The 18,903-nt window shown below is 38.8% G+C and overlaps 1 pseudogene; it reads left to right on the top strand.

Annotated features, from left to right (window-relative positions):
* The first annotated feature begins 4,020 nt into the window (after positions 1–4,020).
* LOC130560423 (desmoglein-2.1-like) lies at positions 4,021–18,063 on the top strand (annotated as a pseudogene).
* Positions 18,064–18,903: the final 840 nt, after the last annotated feature.

Raw genomic sequence — 18,903 nt, 5'->3', positions numbered from 1 at the left:
ATATCTTTATTATGCTGCTGCCCCTTTAAGAGCTCGCGCAATATACTGGAACACGTGTTTTGTTTCCCAACTGTTTGGTCACGAAACAAAATACCTTTACAAGGTTTCTTGTTAATATGGGAATATTTAGCTTATTTTGTGTTAATATGTCCGTTTCAGAGTAAGAATGTGTGAAAGAGAACTCCGTTTAGTATTTTGTGCTCTGACTCTCTGGGCGCGCGCATCTCAAACAACCCGCGAGACCTGAAGGCTTTTAGTGATTATTCTTCATGAAAGCTGCATTGATACACGTTTGGCTTCTATCAATAGCGACTCACAAATAAATAGTATTTAGCGTGATGTATAACGTTTTGTATGCTTTGCAGTATTGTTAGAGATCTATATACAATAGTTTAGTGCATAAAGTTTAAACACGTTTCCTGCATTAGCTTCACATGCATACAATACTTGCAACACATTTCGTTATCTTTGCTGTTTTGTACCTTAGCAGGGGAAAATCTTGTATTCTGCATATTTATTTAAGTTGCGAGATTGAGCGCTTCACTCGTCTGCTCTTCCGGTCCTTCGCCTCTTACCCGTAACCCGCGAATTACGTCTTTGGGGGCGGGGCCACTGATAAGTGAATGGTTGCAGGAGGGGAGACGAAAATGAGTGACTGAATGCGCCGCATTAAATTTATAATACGCAAAAATTATATATTGATCAGTTTGACAGTTGCACCGGTGCGACCATTAAGAAAAACAGGCAGGAAAAACAGTCGCAAAATGTGACCATTTAGTCGCAGTCTAGCGTGTCAGAGCATTGGTTATGATTTTCGGACGGATCAGGCCTTAACTTAACATTCTTAACGAAAAAGTTGTCAATCGTTCTTTTCATCTTCTCTCATCATCCGCGGCTACATCCACTCGGTTTATCTGACGGGCCTATAGGCTACTCACCTCTCTCTGTCTGACTCCAGCACAGCATTTTCACACGTACACACACGTACAGGAATATCTGGACCACGGCCAATCAGAGGGGGGTCCGCCCTTCACTATCTCTGACTGGTGTAGACCACGATATGGGCCTAATGTGTCTGTTGTTGAACCACAGGGAGACTTTCGCAGAGACTTTTTTTCCCTCGAACGGCTGGTCGCACCGGTGCGACCTCAGATTTTTTTTAGTCGCACCATTGAGAAATTAGGTCGCATGTGCGACTAAATTGGTCGCACTCTAGAGCCCTGTCAAGTCATAAACGTTTAAGTCGTTTGTTACTAACATATGGGCAATGCATAGAAACACAAGCAATCATTACTGAGTAGTATAAAGAAGAGGCCATTCACATTTCTTAGTATATCACGCATTTTAGACCGCCACTAGCCGCCATGTTAGCTCCCTGAATCTTAGTGCAGAACAAAACGTGATTGGCTGAAGTTAGAACGTGCCCTATTGGACAACGAAAGCGGAAGATACCCGATTGGCTTGCGTAGATAGTGGGCGGAGTCCACCTATTTGTGGATTGTGCGCACGTCTTGACATTAGAAATGTTTCAAAATCCACAAATGCACAGAGAGCCATCCACAAATGCGTGCACTGATCCACAAATGCGTGCACTGATCCACAAATGCTTCCAGCGATTCACAAATGCACAGAAAGCGATCCACAAATGTGCAGAAAGCGATCCACAAATGTGCAGAAAGTGATCTACAAATAAATGCCATTAAAATAAATTTGTAAATATTTTTTATTTGCAAATCTTATTGTATTTATTTGTGAATTCCATTTCTTTTTGTGGAACGTCTAACATATATTTATGGTTCGCTTTTGTGCATATGTGGATTTAAAAAATGTTTGTGAAACTCTCTATATTTATTTGCGGATCATAGTTTATTTATTCAGAATATTGCAACAATTCTGATCCCATATACATTCTCCCAGACCCAGGAGCGGGGTCTTGTTCGTTGGAGGAAAACGGGGAAGTGTTGTATTTTAATTATTATCTGTATGAGTGTATGACATGTATGGTTGTTAGTTTTAAAGTTTATATGCTGAGGGTACAATGATCCTATGTTGAATGTACGGAGCGTGGAGCAAGGCAACTTATATCACTGTGTGAATTGAAATTGTGTGCTCACAACTCCTATGGGGAAATGTGGGGGTTGCAGTGCTTTGAGTAACCACTACAGTGTAGTGTTGTGCCGTGAATCATAACTGAATTTGCCATTTGTCCTGGTGAAGTCATACAAAGCTGTTGGGGGTTGAACTTGATGCATATATCTTATAGTTTGCTAATTATCTAAACAATGTTTCAATAAATGTGATATATTTATCTAAAGATTCTGGTTTACTGTGTACCCGTCGTTCTCCTTAAGTGTATTCTCTTTAAACGCATCCTGATTAAGAAGTTTGCCAGTATCTTAAAGATGAAGCTCTTTAAGTGTTGGCAAGCTGTGAAAAAAATATGGTGGCCCTTTTGAATTTGGACATTTATGCAACACCACAAGGATTGATGTCATTGCAAAAAAATATCCAAATGAATTATAGATTTTTAGCGCACATTTTCAACTCAAGCACAACAAACATTTCACCCTTATCATTTAATATTTAGCAATTCTCTCTTGGTTTGATATTTTGTTATACTGTATAATGCAATAAAGCGTTTTAGGCATGACTTAACTCTCAAGAAAAAATTGGTCACCGGTAGGCTATATTCAACCTTTTTTTCCGTAATACTCATACATTTATTTACAATCTCTAATTTTTATTTACAAAACCCTAAACCCATTGACTATGCCTTGAGTTTGGTTTAAATCTATTGGGCTTGCAGAAAGACAGAGAGAGAGTGGTAGGCAGTGTTGCCAGATTGGGTGGACAATTTCCAGCCCAAAGGCTCACTAAAACCCGCCCACTCCAACAAAAACCAGCCCAAATTTTAACTGCCAAAATAATGTGATAGAAATGTATTGCAATGTCAATCAACGATGATAATGACCATCTTATCTCCTCAAAACAAAGTATGACAAGATGACAAAATATAATAAAAAACAGGAAAACCAATCAAACGGATCACTTCAAAGTGACAATCAAGAAATTAACCAATTACTTTAACCCTCAAAAAACACATGCAGCATCACTATGCACATTTTTATGCAAAAGTGCCCACTATAATTCATCGGAAAGCAACGTAAACTGACATTTTTACACTCGTTCATCAACTTCATTCACACAACACGGCAGCCAACAAATTTGCAATTCATTGATACATACTAAAAAAGAACAGCAGCAACAATAATGCGCTTACCTTTGAGATTTGCCTTAACATCTGACAGAACTACAGTAAGTTACGTCTTTCGTGAAGTATGTATTGCAGAACATATAAGGCGAAATTTAGCAAGTCCAGCAGCTGTCAAGGACGAGTTTGCCAGAGTAATTTACAGTCTGTACAGTTGAAAGGTGTGCTGATGATGAACAGAAGTAGTATAATCCCATATTCAGTTTGGTTTTTATTAAATCATTCAACTGTTCTCTGAATTCAGTTACAGTTATTTACAAGGAGTCTTCTGTCACCACATGTTTAACCACATTATGAGATTTGAGTTGCTCCCTACCGTGCGACTGCAACATATATATTTGGGCCACTTTGGCATTGCGATCGCTTCAATATACAAAATTGGGTCCTTTTTCGCGCCAAAACTCCCGTCACTCACGAGTCATCACATCTCAACGGTAGATTGATTGACAGGTCTCCCTATCCCAGACTGGTTAAACTGAACCAATAGGGCTGTGTTGAGGAATAATGTGTTGATTACTGCAATCACTACACATTATTTTCGAACGTTCTGAAATAACTTGACTAAATAAAAGCAAAGAAAAGGCAAGCTGCTTTTTAATTTCATAAGCAGCCCAAATTTTGTCCAACCGCCCAATGCATTTTTCTCCGCTTGTTCAAAAGAACCCGCCCAATCTGGCAACACTGGTGGTAGGGGGCTCCTCTACCTGGGTGTGCACCAAAGTGCTGTTTCACATGCTCCACCCAAAACAGTGATCAGTGAACACTAGCCCCCATTTCCAACCTCCACAAGGACACAGCTCTGATCGACAGGTCACAAGAAAGAGAGAAGGACAGAATATAAGCGAAGACCTAATTCAGCCGTTGAGGTCTCATACATGTCTCCGGTTTGGATTGCAAGAATATGTCTGATCCTGCTGCTTTGCAGGATTGTGGTAAGTCACAGAATCTGGTGTTTTTACAGAAATACTGACAGTTTTTCATGCATATTTGGTGTAGCACGAACATGATTAGAACTGAATGCATTATTAATGTATTATACAATGTTCTTACTGTATAGACTTGCTTTTTTGTGTTTGTCTATGCTTACTGCTTATTACATAAAACCCTTTGACCTTTTCCAGGACTTTTATGTGTCAGCGCTATAAATTAAAATTGATACATACAATTGCTTTGATTCTTTTTTAAAGATATCTTATTATGTTTGAACTATTTCTGAACGTTCAATGAATGAAAAACCAAATCAACATTAAAGAAATATATTCAAAGATAAATTAATAAGGCCTAATGGTATTTTAACCATTTAAAGGCAGACATACTATTTTAATTGAGAAATGCCTGTGGGCAGCATCATCTCAAGTTCAAACCTGTGCTCTGTGCTAGCAGCTTCTTACAAAAAACTCTGTACTATGTAAACTATGTAAACTTAACAGTAGTAAGTCGCTGGCAAACAATCATTTTACAGAATACTAAATATGCAAATAATTAATGTAATTTAAACATTACTAATAAAACTAGTAATCTAGTAATTGCAAATGAAATTTAAAAATGAATGTAGATTTTAAAATAAATATTACATTTATTCATGAGCCTGATCAAGTTAATAATATGAGCAATTTTGTTTTGGAGATATTATCCTGTTTGGTACATTTGGTACATGCATCCTGTGTACATTTCACTATGCGTGACAAGTCTGCTTTGCTGTCACGACAGATCATAAATAACTCACAAAAGCATTAAAATGCAGAAAACTAGTATGTCCACACTGGAAAAAGGACATTTGGAACTTTCTACTATAAACAGCTGCCAACCATAAATAGTTGACAGTGTATATAGCGTTGACATGACTAAACTGTAATAAAAATGTTAATGAATATAAATAATATTTGTTCCACAGGTGGTTACATCTTTTATAAGATTTTAGATTTTTAAAGCTTGTTTTTTATATTCATGATAAAATTGCATATAGAAATAACATTATGTCTAGACATATTTTGAACATGTAAAGTAAACTAAGTAAACAATTTTTTTTTAATCCTTTAGGCATCAAGAACCAGATCTAATCGAAGGAGACGTGAGTGGATTCTTCCACCAACAAGACTCTTTGAGAATGTTGACTACAGAAAAGAGGTGTTTGTGGCAAAAGTAAGTTCTTGTTCATTAATTTTTTTTTTTTTTTTATGCAAATGCAAAAAGGCACAAAACTGTACATAACACAAAGACATATTTTGCACATTCTTGTACAGGGTGGTACTATGTAAATATTCTCCTTGTTCGATCTTAAAAACTTGATGAGAACAGGATCTACTGGTTGTTAAAGCTTCACATTTCCATAGTTTCACAAGTTGACATGCATAGTGTGCAGTGATGTTAAAAAGTCTGAGAGAAACTAGAAAACATAATTTTAGTTCACCCAAAAATAAAAGTTACATTTGTTTTTGTTCCGATGAAAAAGGTGAAAGATATTTGCAAGAATGCTTGTAACCAAACAGTTCTTGGCCTCTACCATAGTAGGAAAAATTACAATGGTAATCACAAATGCCCCAGAACTGTTTGCTTTCCTACATTCTCCAAACAGTCTTCTTTTGTGTTCGATAGAACAAAGAACTACAAAAAGCCATTTTTCCTACTATGGTAGTCAATGGTGGCCAAGAACTGCTTTATCACAAGCATTCTTCCAAATATCTTTTTCTGTGTTCATCAAAAATAAATCTATACAGTTTTGGAACAACTTGAGGGTGACTAAATGAAGACAGAATTTTGTTTTTGGGTGAACTGTTCCTTTAATTATTATGTTCCAAAATGCTCACTGGAAAAATCGTGATATAGGATCCACAAAACAAGGTATTCTCAGCATTGTCTTGCTTTTATCTAGATCCGGTCTGACAAAGATCTTCATGGGCAGCAGGTGGAATACAAACTAACAGGACATGGTGCTGACAAGCCACCCTATAATTTATTTATTATCAATCCTGAGAATGGCTTTGTTAGGCTTACCGGCTTGCTAGACAGAGAGAAAACATCTTTATACAATGTAAGTTTTATCCTTACATGCTCAAGAAATACATGCAGATGTGGGTCGTAATGTTGTAATGTCATATAAGTTACTAAATGTATATGAGAAACATTTTTGAAATAATTGACTTTTTATTGGCAGTACTTTTCTTTGTTTTTGCACCTGCTGGTTTTAACACAAAATAGTTTATTCGGAGGGCATGATTTATATTTTGATAAAAACTTACACGTGTAAAAACTTGATACCACCATGTTGTCATCTGTAGCTGACTGGCTCAGCAACATTTCGCAATGGAACAATAGCCGAGGAAAAAATTGAGTTGAAGATTAAAGTCGAGGATCAGAATGATAATCCACCAACATTCAAATTACAAACTGGATCTGTAAAAGAAAGCAGCAAGATTGGTGAGTGAGTTAAATTCAATTCAATCTTGTATAACAGTGTCTGTTGGTACAATATGTGAACATCTGTGTTTTCTAAAAAAGACAATGTTTTCCAAAATGTTGACAAAATACACGTTTTACATTTACAATCTTTCTCTTCTAAAAATGACAAAGAATGTTGAGGATTCACCCTGCATTACACATAAATCTGTGTCCAATCAAATGCTTTCTTACATAGTATGGGCGTCTCCCTATTACCACAGACTTGCAAGTAAATCATGGTTTGTGGCAGTGGCTGTGACATAAATAAAGCCTACTGCCTAAACTGAAAAAAGAAATGAGCTCTTCAACATGTTCCACCCAACACAGAAATACATCAACACAGAAAAATGCACATTTTAGACTCTCGGACTCCAGGGCTAATTCACCTCCACATCATTTTTCTGTCAGCAAGCCACTGCATTATAAACACCTCCTGTTTTGAAGGAAAGCAATCTCTGTGGTCCAGACATAAGGTTGATGTGTTAAAGGCATAGTTCACCCAAAAATGAAAATTCTGTCATGAATTACTTACCCTCTAGTTGTTCCAAACCTGTATTAATGTTTTTGTTCAGTTGAACACAAAGAAAGATATTTGGAAGAATGTTGGCAGCCGACAGTTCTGAGTCACCATTGACTACCATAGTAGGCAAAATTATGATGGTAGTCAAAAGTGCCCCAGAACTGTTTGCTTTCCTGAATTCCTCAAAATATCTTCTTTTGTGTTCAACTGAACAAATAATTATGCAATATTTTTTCCTACTATGGTAGTCAATGGTGCCTCAGAACTGTCGGTTGCTCACATTCTTCCAAATATCTTTCTTTGTGTTCAACAGAATTTATACAGGTTTGAAACAACTAGAGGGGGAGTAATTCATGACAGATTTTCATTTTTGTGTGAACTGTCCCTTTAATGAAACAGAAGCAGAATGAATTTATGTGAAAATCATCTATTTTTTTCATAAAAAGGCCTATTGTATTTAAGTGGTCTTGTATGATACGTCTACATAATTTGAATATTTTCCCATATTGGCTGCATTTAAATACTGTCATTTTTTAACTTTTTTTGCTCATGAAGTCTGACACGTGCTACATAGTGAATAGAGAACAAGAAAATGTGGTTTTAGGCAATGCATGAATTGTAAACTGATCCTCTTGAGGCTTTACGCCATGTTTCCCATTAGGCTATCATGTCTCTGTGCACCCACTATTGTCATACATCAATAAAATACATTCTTCTGTCAACATTTAACTACATGTTTCTTATGAAACAACAGGTACACATGTGATGCGAATTAAAGCTTTTGACGCAGATGAGCCAGACACTATCAATTCTAAAATAGCGTACAGTATTGTAAAACAAACCCCAATGGAACCTGGTCCCATGTTCTCCATTGACAAAGACACTGGGAAAGTCTATGTGAAGGAAAGAACCCTGGATCGAGAGGTAACAGTGCTTAACATTAACAATATCACAAATCACTTCATGTAAAACTAAGCATTGAAATGATCTCTCACAGAGACACGACAGCTATACATTAATAGTTCAAGGAGTTGATATGAATGGCCTGCCATCTGGCAACACAGGAACCGGAACATTTAAAGTTCAGGTTTTGGACATAAATGACAACGTTCCCACTCTTGAGAAAGAAGAGGTAAGGAGAAAAAATTATTTTCTGAACCACACTGTACTGTAAGTACAAAATACACTGTAAGTCAGCCAAATGTGTGAATGTAATTGGTATATTTTGCCTATCAGTATTCAGGCAGAGTTGATGAGGGTGTGGTTGACGTGGTCGTCATGAGAATAAAAGCCCTCGATAAGGATTTGGTGCAGACTGATAACTGGCAGGCAGTTTTTGATATTATAAAAGGAAATGAAGACAATATTTTCTCAATCGAAACTGACCCCAAAACAAATGAGGGAATTCTCAAACTCATTAAGGTAAATGACGTTAGAACTTTTTAAATGTTATTGTAACTTTTGTTGTCTTGCAAATTATATTGTGTTGTGTATTATGAATTACAATAATATAAAAATATACTGTATATTATGTGATTATGATTGTATTTTTTTACTTCTTTTTCCCAACCATGTATTACCTGAAGCCTATCGATTTTGAAAAGGTAAAAGAATTGGACCTTAATTTGGTTATATCTAATGTAGCGCCTTTTATAAATGGTAGTGCTTTAGAGTTAGATGTTAATCTGGATAAAGATGGGGTAGGGGCTGGAGGAGGCATAGGGGCAGGAGGTGGGGTGGGAGCAGGGGTAGGGTTAGGGCTTGGATTAGGTGTAGGGTTTGGAGTGGATGCTGACATAGATTTGGATGCTGGGGTGGATCTGGATGTCGGAGTGGATTTGGGTGCTGGAGTGGGTTTGGGTGCTGGAGTGGATGCAGGTGGTGGAGCGGATGCAGGTGGTGGAGCGGATGCAGGTGGTGGTATTGGGCTTAAACCTGGAACTAAACCTGCGACCAAGCCTGGCTCTGCACCCGATGACCAGTCAGGCATTAATCCTGGATCAAAACCTGCCTCCAAACCTTCTGGCAAACCCAGACCAAAGCCAGGTGGGAAAGGTTATCCAGTGAAGATCGCTGTCAACAATATACCCGATGGCCCTGTCTTCTCACCTGCTGTAAAAGACTTCCCTGTATCAGAGGATCCAGAAAATGAAGATATTCCAAAAGTGCTAGGAACGTATGCCGCTTTGGATGGTGACACAGGAGAGCCTGCTGAAAATGTGAGGTGCGTGCTGATACCCAGAGAAGTTCTAAGTTTTCCAAGGATATTAAGAGTGTTAAGGATTACAATCTAATAATCCTGGGTTGTTTCAACACATCGTTGGATAAAAAGGGCCAAGGTTCACTGGGGGGACTCTAGTTGGGGACATTTTTATATTTTTAAACCATAGATGCAGAAAATGACACTATGTATGTACGAAATGTGTATAGAGTTTGGAGGCTATATCATGGATAAAAGTAAAACATTTTCTACATTTTGAGGTGGCACTCGCCCCCCCCTTAAATTCACTCCCTGGACTCCGTCACCCTGTTTCTTCCTCCCCCCTCCCATTTCCATTTTTGGTACTCAGCAAATGTTTGTAGGAGTTAGTGTTATGGGTAAAAATATGTTCATCTTGCAAAAAAGGAACATATAAATGTCTAATGCTTAAAATACAATAATTGCATATTTTATTTAATTGTATTTTTATATTTTAGTTTAGTTTTATTCTTATTTTTCTGTTTTATTGCATTTTATTGTTTATTTTATTTTATTTTATTTTATTTCATATTTTCAATATTTCATATTTGTTATATATATATACTGTATATATATATATATATATTTTAATTCTTTAGTAAACATTCAAAATGGATGTTTTTGGTTTTTTGGTTTTCAATTTTTGGTGAACCTAGATTTTATTGTAAATACTTTCTATAGAAACCTACCTTTAGAAATCTCCAATGAATCATTTTTAAGTCATTTTTTAATCACGAGTGTAACTTTCAGGTATGCTAAAGGCCATGACCCTGATAATTGGTTAAGCATTGATGAGGAAACAGCTGAGATTACGCTGACTAAAGTTCCCGATCGAGAGTCCAAGTTTCTGGTCAATGGCACATACATTGCAAAGATTATCTGCATGACTCAAGGCAAGAACATTTCAGTCATAAAACTTCTCAAGTTACTCACTGCTTCATGATGATATTTTACTTTAAGGTGTAGAAAATGCTTAAGATAAAACAGACACCAAGAATTAAATACAAAATGCCATGGAAGTTTTTGTTGTTAAATTTATAATCTTTTCCTCTGCATTTATAGATGTGCCAGCTAAGACTGCTACAGGGACAATAGCTTTAAAGGTGGAGGACACTAATGATCACTGTCCCACACTGACCAGCACCTATCAACAAGTTTGTGATAACAACAAGGTGGTGGATGTGACTGCTTTCGATGAGGATGCTGATCCTAATGGTGCACCTTATGAGTTCATTCTGGTAGAAGAGAAGAGTATAGGGAAATGGGAGATGGTGCCTATAAATGGTAAAGATGACTTTGGAACTTATAAAATATTAATTTATGTCATAAATGCCATTGCTGTCATGCAATGGATCTAGTGAACTTTAATGGTAGAAATTATAGAGATGTATAACTCTTCCACCCTCACTTGTTAAGAATATTTCAAAAGAAATATTAAAACATTGCTGGATTTTTCGAAGCATTCTTACAGCCCAACACAGTAACACTACTGCGAGGCAGGACTTGTCATGATTCTGCCTCATCATGTCATGTATTTCTTGGTCTTGTGGCAGAATCTTGGCAGGATCCCTTGTTTCATGTGGAGAGAGACAATTTTGGTCCGCCATACTCTCTCTCTCCAGGTCTCGTCTCTGTTCCCGCCCTTTCGTCTCGTTATTGCTTGTTAATTAATTCATGCCCCGCACCTGTCCCTTCTTGATTTTATCCCCTTTATATAGTCCTCTTGTTCCATTGTCCTGTGCTCAGTCATTGTGTTTGTTTGAGAGTGTTAATCTCTGTGCTTCATCGTGGCGCGTACCCTGAGTGTGATTACCTGTTTACCTGTTCCTGTTGTTGAAGATCCTGTCAGTCTAGTAAGTGTCCAGTTTAGTTTATGTCTAGTGTTGTTTATCTCAGTTTAGTGTTAGTTAGTCTACGTCCTGTTATTATCCTGTTGTGCTGTTATACCCCATCGTGGGTCTTTGTTTTGTGTTTCTTGTAATAAATACCTTTTTTGTTACCCCTGAACGCTGCCTGCAATTGGGTTCTTCCACCTGTTTCTTGACAGAATGACTGAGCCCATTAACAGAACCCAGCAGGCAGCAACCATGGATGACACAGCGTCGTCCCCACGTTCTCGCCAAGCCCACTTGCTGCTAGGGTTCCGTCAGGAGAATTACGGGAACCAGGAGTTTGCCAGGGCATTCTCAGCGCTGGCGGAGATGACCGAGTTTGGCGAGGCGGAGTTGAAAACGATTTTCAACTGTTGCCTCACTTAGCGCCTCACCCCGTCGGAAGACGAGGCTGCTGGCTCCCCTTGGGTTTGCGGACATGGTCAGGTACGTGGCCAACCGGGACAATCCCAGGGGTGAGGTCCCACTCGGAACTTCCACCGCGTGGACGATCGCCCCGGAGGGCTTCGTCCTGGCTACCGCTACCCAGGGGGACTCTGGCTTGAGCTCCACGGTCCCCGTTCCTCCTGACGGTGCCCATGGCAGGTGGGGGAGGAGAGATTCGGGGACGACGTCTGTGGACTCCTCCGACCCAGAACTCCCTCTGTCCTCCACGGGCCTGGCTAAGTCGGCCACGGGCCCGATTGACCGGAGGGGGAGGGAGAAGCGTCATGGAGGATCGTCCAGGCCGGTGCTGCCGGCGTCCCAGCCGGTGATCCAGCCGGCATCCAGAATCTTGGCAGGATCCCTTGTTTCATGTGGAGAGAGACAGTTTTGGTCCGCCATACTCTCTCTCTCCAGGTCTTGTCTCTGTTCCCGCCCTTTCGTCTTGTTATTGCTTGTTAATTAGTTCATGCCCCGCACCTGTCCCTTCTTGATTTTATACCCTTTATATAGTCCTCTTGTTCCATTGTCCTGTGCTCAGTCATTGTGTTTGTTTGAGAGTGTTACTCTCTGTGCTTCATTGTGGCTCGTACCCTGAGTGTGATTACCTGTTTACCTGTTCCTGTTGTTGAAGGTCCTGTCAGTCTAGTAAGTGTCCAGTTTAGTTTATGTCTAGTGTTGTTTATCTCAGTTTAGTGTTAGTTAGTCTACGTCCTGTTATTATCCTGTTGTGCTGTTATACCCCATCGTGGGTCTTTGTTTTGTGTTTCTTGTATTAAATACCTTTTTTGTTACCCCTGAACGCTGCCTGCAATTGGGTTCTTCCACCTGTTTCATGACAGGACTATCTGTTTTCTGACCAATGGCAGAAATCAGAAAATCATTTCATTTGCTAATAACATATGTTATCTAATAATTGTGGTGCTTGCGAAGCAAAGCATCGTTATTACTATCCTGCCAGCTCCTTCTTGTTCTGGACAAAACTTCGGTGTATAACTCATTTCGCACCGTTTGTCATAGGCCCATAAATGAGGGCTCAAATCGAACTGCTTATTGAGGAGAGGTGTGCTATGACTATTATAAGCGATTGGGCGTACAATGTTCATAGGGCGGGTGAAAAATCTTTGAAAACACGGGGTTGGTTCATTTCACTTGTGGCTCGGAGCATCACCAATTGGCAGCTGCCAAGAAACGTCCATAGCAACTAAACAGATTATCTTAGCAACTGTTTAAAAAGACCTATATCTCTTCATCAAAACATTGTAGAGATATGGAGGTTGGTTCGTTTCACTCTTGGCTTGGAGCATCACTAATTGGCAGCTGCCAAGCCATGCCCATAGCAACCAAAAAGACTACCTTAGCAACTGTTTAGCAAGACCTATAGGCCTATCTCTGCTTCAGAACATTGCAGAGAGATGGGGGTTGGCTCGTTTCACTCGTGGCATGGAGCATCATCAAGTGGCAGCTGCCAAGCCACTCCCTAGCAACCAAACAAAGAACTTTAACAACCATTTAGAAATGGTTTCATGGCTTAAAGTGTCATCCCCTAGTGACTGCCCAGTGCTGAGTTTTGCCATGGCAATCATCACTCACTTTTTCTTGAGAAAATGTATCTAGTGTAACTACTACTTGGCATGCAAATAATATATACTACGCAGTTTTTATTATTGCTGGTCAACCAACCCCAGTTTTCTCTCTTTCTCTTATTTAGAGACATCAGTGAGGTTTCAAACTCTGGAGACTCTGTGGCCAGGCATCTATCAACTGTCAATGAAGATCTCTGATGCTAAGGGTCTTGCCTGTGAAGACCATCAAATGTTTGAGGTAGAAGTGTGCAGTTGTGAGAAAGGAGGCGCCTGTGCGCCAAAGTCAGCATCACAGCATGGCTCTTCATTCAGAATAGGAGCACCAGCAATTGGATTGTTTCTGATCGGTGCATGTTTACTCCTGCGTGAGTTAAACACAAAGTAACACATGCATGCACATTCATAAGGCTTGTGATCTCTATTTAAAAAAAAAAACATGAACTCATTAACATGAACATTAGACTTCTGTGTGTGTTAGTATTTTAGCTTTAAAGCTAATGCTAGTATATGCTATATGCCAGTGCAGTGGTTATCAACCTTTTCATGGTCACGCCCCCCTGTGAACCCGTTTAAAGAACTGGTGCCCCCCCATACTGTACGTTGAGGATAGTTAAAAATTGTGTAAAATATGTTATATATAGTTGATATATATATACTGTATATTGCCTGTTGAAAATAGCGCTTTACATCTTTAATAACTGTCAACAGCTTTAAACAGCCGTCCAAGTTCAGAAATATATGAAAAGGCACTTTATTTACACAACACAACACTCCAACAACCTTTACGCACACTCTGAACTCATCGGGAGAGAGAGAGAGACTTGCGCTTATTCCAAAATTACAGTCTGAAAGACAAACATACGTATATGATCTACCTGTTTCGTAAGATGATGTAGAGGTAGTTGTATTTTGTCAGCTTAAAATTGCACTGCGCAGGACCTACAATGAGTCTGCTTGGCTGCTCCCAAACTGCATGGTATGTTTCATAGACAAATGAATCATGACAGACAAAAAAGATGATTTGAGACCAATGCCTTGAACTCTGATTTCCATGGAAATTAAGGAAATTCTCTGATTTCCTAAAGCCCATCTAAAAAGAGCTTAGCATCGCCACTGGCCCTCTGTCAATTTGCAATCGCGTTCCTCAGTGCATTCGCGATTGAGTTACAACCCTGTAAAAAAAACAGCATATGCTGGTTTGGTATGTTTTGATGCTGGTTTGATGGTTTGTGCTGGTTTAAGCTGGTCATGTGCTGGTTTAAGCTTGTCCTTAGCTGGTCATGTGCTGGTCCTTAGCTGGTCCATTGCTGGTTTAAGATGATCAAACCAGCACCAAAACATACCTAACCCAGCATATTCTGTTTATTTCAACAGGGAAAGGTTGGGGTTTAGGGGAACCGTCGCATCCCACCTGCAGTACCTCTGTGTCACACAGGACAGATAGCTGTACTCGTCAAGTGATTTTACAGGATTTATTCTGACTGTATATGTTTAACACGCTTAAAACAAACTCTTCTGTCTCTTGTATATTCAGTGGTTCCCTTGCTCCTTATCTTCTGCCAGTGTGGGTCAGTGAGTGAATTCACAGAATTGCCCTTTGAGGCTAAAGAATATCTCATCTCATATCACACTGAAGGCATAGGGGAGGACAAGGTAAAAACAAGTGTCACATAAATTCTATCTAGATAAACTTGATTTTAAAACTTTACATAAAAGCATATACTCTAATTTGTTTCAGTTAAATTCAGCAAACAAATAGTTGTATTTACCCCTACAAACATAAGCATAAGTGCATTTTATTAGTATAGCTACTTAAGAAAAGTATACTAATATCAATGTACTACTAGTAGTAGTGTAGTATTTTGATACTAATTGGGACTAATTCATCTCAAAATCAAAATGGTGTTATTTTTTACTTACCGACATGACGTTCAACGTGTTTTAAGACCTCCCGTCATTTTCGGAACTCAAATATAGATATTTTAGATGACATCCGAGAGATTTCCAGGCCTCCTCATAGACATCATGGTTATAGTTGTTGTCAAAGTCCAGAAAAAAACTAATAAAGACATCATTAAAAAAAAAAAAACGACTTTAATCAATATCTTCTCCTCGGTCTTGTCAGTCTATAGTGCGCGTTCACGAGAGCACTTCGACGCATGCGCATTCGGTTTGTACGGTTGGGCAAAAAAGTGCAAGTCTTCCTCAATATCGGAATCATCAGACATTTTGAGAAGATCAGCTTATATACATCGTGCGTCTTGTAAACACAGAGTTGCGTTTCCGAGTTGTTAGTCAGAACGCCGGCATCTGCCCCCACCGAATGCGCATGCGTCGAAGTGCTCTCATGAACGCGCACCATAGACTGACAAGACAGAGGAGAAGATATCGATTATTTTGGTTTGTTTTTCGCAAAAAGTATTCTCGTCGCTTCAAAAAAATTCAATTGAGCAACTATGAACGGATGGACCAATTTAACGATGTCTTTAGTACTTTTCTGGACCTTGACAAAAACTATAACCGTGATGTCTTATGAGGAGGCCTGAAAATCTCTCGGACGTCACCTAAATGTCTTTATTTGTGTTCCGAAGACGCCGGGAGGTCTTAAAACATGTTGAACGTCATGTGGGTGAGTAAAAAACAACACAATTTTGACTTTTCCTTTAAGTTAAACATTAAGTACACAACGAGTTTATTTATAGAAAACCTAAAGGCATACTGGTTTACAAGTTCAACGTTTTGTAACACATTACGAAAGTACACCTTGAAGAATACAGTAAAATACTAGATTAGCAGTTTTATGTTTTAGTTATAAGTTTTAGTTTTACTTTGTAAGTGAACTTAACATCATACTTATAAGTTTACTTATACATGTATAAACACAAATTTCTTATTCTTATGTTTAAAGAAGTACCGCATACTAATAACGTGCTTAAATAAACTTTATTTTTGTTTTTGTAAAGGTAACTATATGCAGCTACATGCAGTTTGAAAATAATTTGCTCACATGATAAATTAAAACCCCAAATTAGATTTTTCAAATGTTTCATAAAAGCACTTTGTCTTTTTCTATGTGGACTTGATTTTGTTTGTGATGTCACCGTAGGAGGTTCCACTTCTCAGCAGCCCCGTTGCCATAATAGATCAAAACCACCTATTTCAAGAGACCAAGATGTCCACCAACGTATCCTCAGTGCCTCTTCATGCAAGTGTTGCTAATGAAAACACAACACGCCACCAGGAAATTAACGGAGGGTTTACAGATATTGATAGCAGATTTTTGTACCGCCAAAAAACGCTTACAAACAGTCAGCGCAACAGTGCACTCTACTCGACATCACTGAGACATGAACAGCGTGACATTTATGAAGATATGGCACTTGGAGATGAATTCCTGTGTGAATACTACTCTCAGGTAGGAAAGTAACCATGCTTCTCAAAATCTTATACATGGCATCTTATCCACTCAACATTCAGACATGTTAATCATCAGTGTGACATTAAGCAACTTACAATTTCTTCTTCTTCATCACAGAAAGCAAGCTGTAGCGCTGAGAACCCTCCTCTAAAGGACGTTTTTTTGGTGTATGACTATGAGGGTGAAGGCTCCCCTGCTGGCTCTATTGGTGCATGCAGCCTCCCCGATTCTGACGATGACCTGGAGTTCCTCAACAACCTGGGTTCAAAGTTCCTTACACTAGCAGAGATATGCAGTCCTCTAAAGCCTTGTTTACCACCTCCAAAAACCGACCAAGTAGTCAAATCTATAGGAACCGGCTTCAAAAGCAAGAGCTCTGTTGCCCGTGGCACTCTTCAGGTTACCAAAACCATCCCACCTCCAGAACAGGTACAACAAACCTCCATTACCAAAGTTGAGGAGACGGTCAACAAGTCAGCCACCCTCCCAATGGCCAAAACAAGTCAGACCATTTTTGTACACCAGGAGCCTCTGTACTATCTAGTGGAGCAGCAGATACCAAACAGGGTTCTTGTCACTATATGTGATCAATAACCACCCTGGGACAGAAGGTTTGATACTCCAAGGAACAAATATTGCACAGGCCACTCTAAGTAGGGGACAGCAGGCGATGTACTTGATCAATGGAGCTCCTGTAGCTCCAAATCAGCCAATACAGATTCAAACTGATTTGCAGGGACACGAAACAGTGTTAGGGTTTAGTCCTGTCTCGTCTCACGTAACTGCTCCGGGCAGTATAATGCTAATGCCAACCCAGATCAGCACAGAGGCACCCGTGCAAGGGCAGGTGAGCGGGGCACCAGTGTTACTTTCTGATCTTAAAGCATCATGCAAAAAGAAGTAGATGCCATCTGAGACACTGGTTACTAATGTAGAATTAAGATACGTTAAAAGTACAAGATAGCACATTATGAGTCCAGTTACACTAGATCCTATGAAAAAAATATATTTTTTGTCCCACATGACAATTTATACGAATTTACATGTTTGACTGTATTTTGCATCGTTATTTTTTAGTTATTTTGTGTGTGCTTACAAAAAAAGTTCTAAACGGTCGTGTTATTTGATGCTAAAAAATAAGTTTTGACTTTGAATTAATACTAGGTGATAAAAATAATACTAGGTGTAAAAAAATGTATAAAGTGCTTAGATGGGTAACATTTATGGGTATTAAAGGAGTTGGCTAGACCGGGGTTACCAGATCTGAGTAACATAACCAGCCCAATGGCCAATCAAATCTAACACAGTCACCGCAGGCTGTAAACATGTAAACATTGTACCAGGCTATAAACATATTTTCTGCTGTGAAGCTGGGCGTCTTAACATGGGGTGTCCATGGAATTGAGTCCCTTTTAGAGCCAGTCTCTAGTGGTCAGTCGGTTTATGTAATCTCATTGGTTTCATGAGAGAAACCGAAGAGTTGCCGCTTGTTTAAAAGTAGCCCAAAAGTAGCTGAAAAAACGTGGATCTGGCAACCCTGGGCTCCACTCATTGCTTATGAAAATACTGAAAAAGCTATATTAAAAATATGAAATACAGAAAAACATTTATATAAAGTAGTTCCAACTAATTACAAATGTATTCTTTTGTCTAATATTTTGTTTTGTACTGTGTTTTTCATGCCTATTGTTTTGTTCACACTGTACACAAGTCTTTCAAGCAGTTCACATGATAACAATTTACCAACCAACCATTTTTTTAATGTATAAGCAAAAAAAGGTCATAAATAGTTCAATAACAGTTGACCCTGAGGCGAAATGGCTGACATTCAGCGTCAGGAATCGTCATAGAACTGCTATCATGTGTTCTGACAAAATAGAGAACAAGTTCTCAGCCAGACATAACATATTACACAGTATTCTATCCGAGTTGTTCTGTTTGTCTTCCACAGCTCGATTTTTGATATTCAATTCTAATAAACATTTTGAAAAATCTTTACATATAAGGACAAAGAAACAATCCACAATCTTCAGTCAGTGAGAAGAGTATCTTTGACACAAATTATGACATTACTTGGACTTCAGGTTTACCAACATTCACACAGTGGACTGATGTT

This window comes from Triplophysa rosa, linkage group LG10 (assembly GCF_024868665.1).
Source record: "Triplophysa rosa linkage group LG10, Trosa_1v2, whole genome shotgun sequence".
Lineage (NCBI taxonomy): Eukaryota > Metazoa > Chordata > Actinopteri > Cypriniformes > Nemacheilidae > Triplophysa > Triplophysa rosa.
This window is presented reverse-complemented; position numbering and strand designations above follow the sequence as displayed.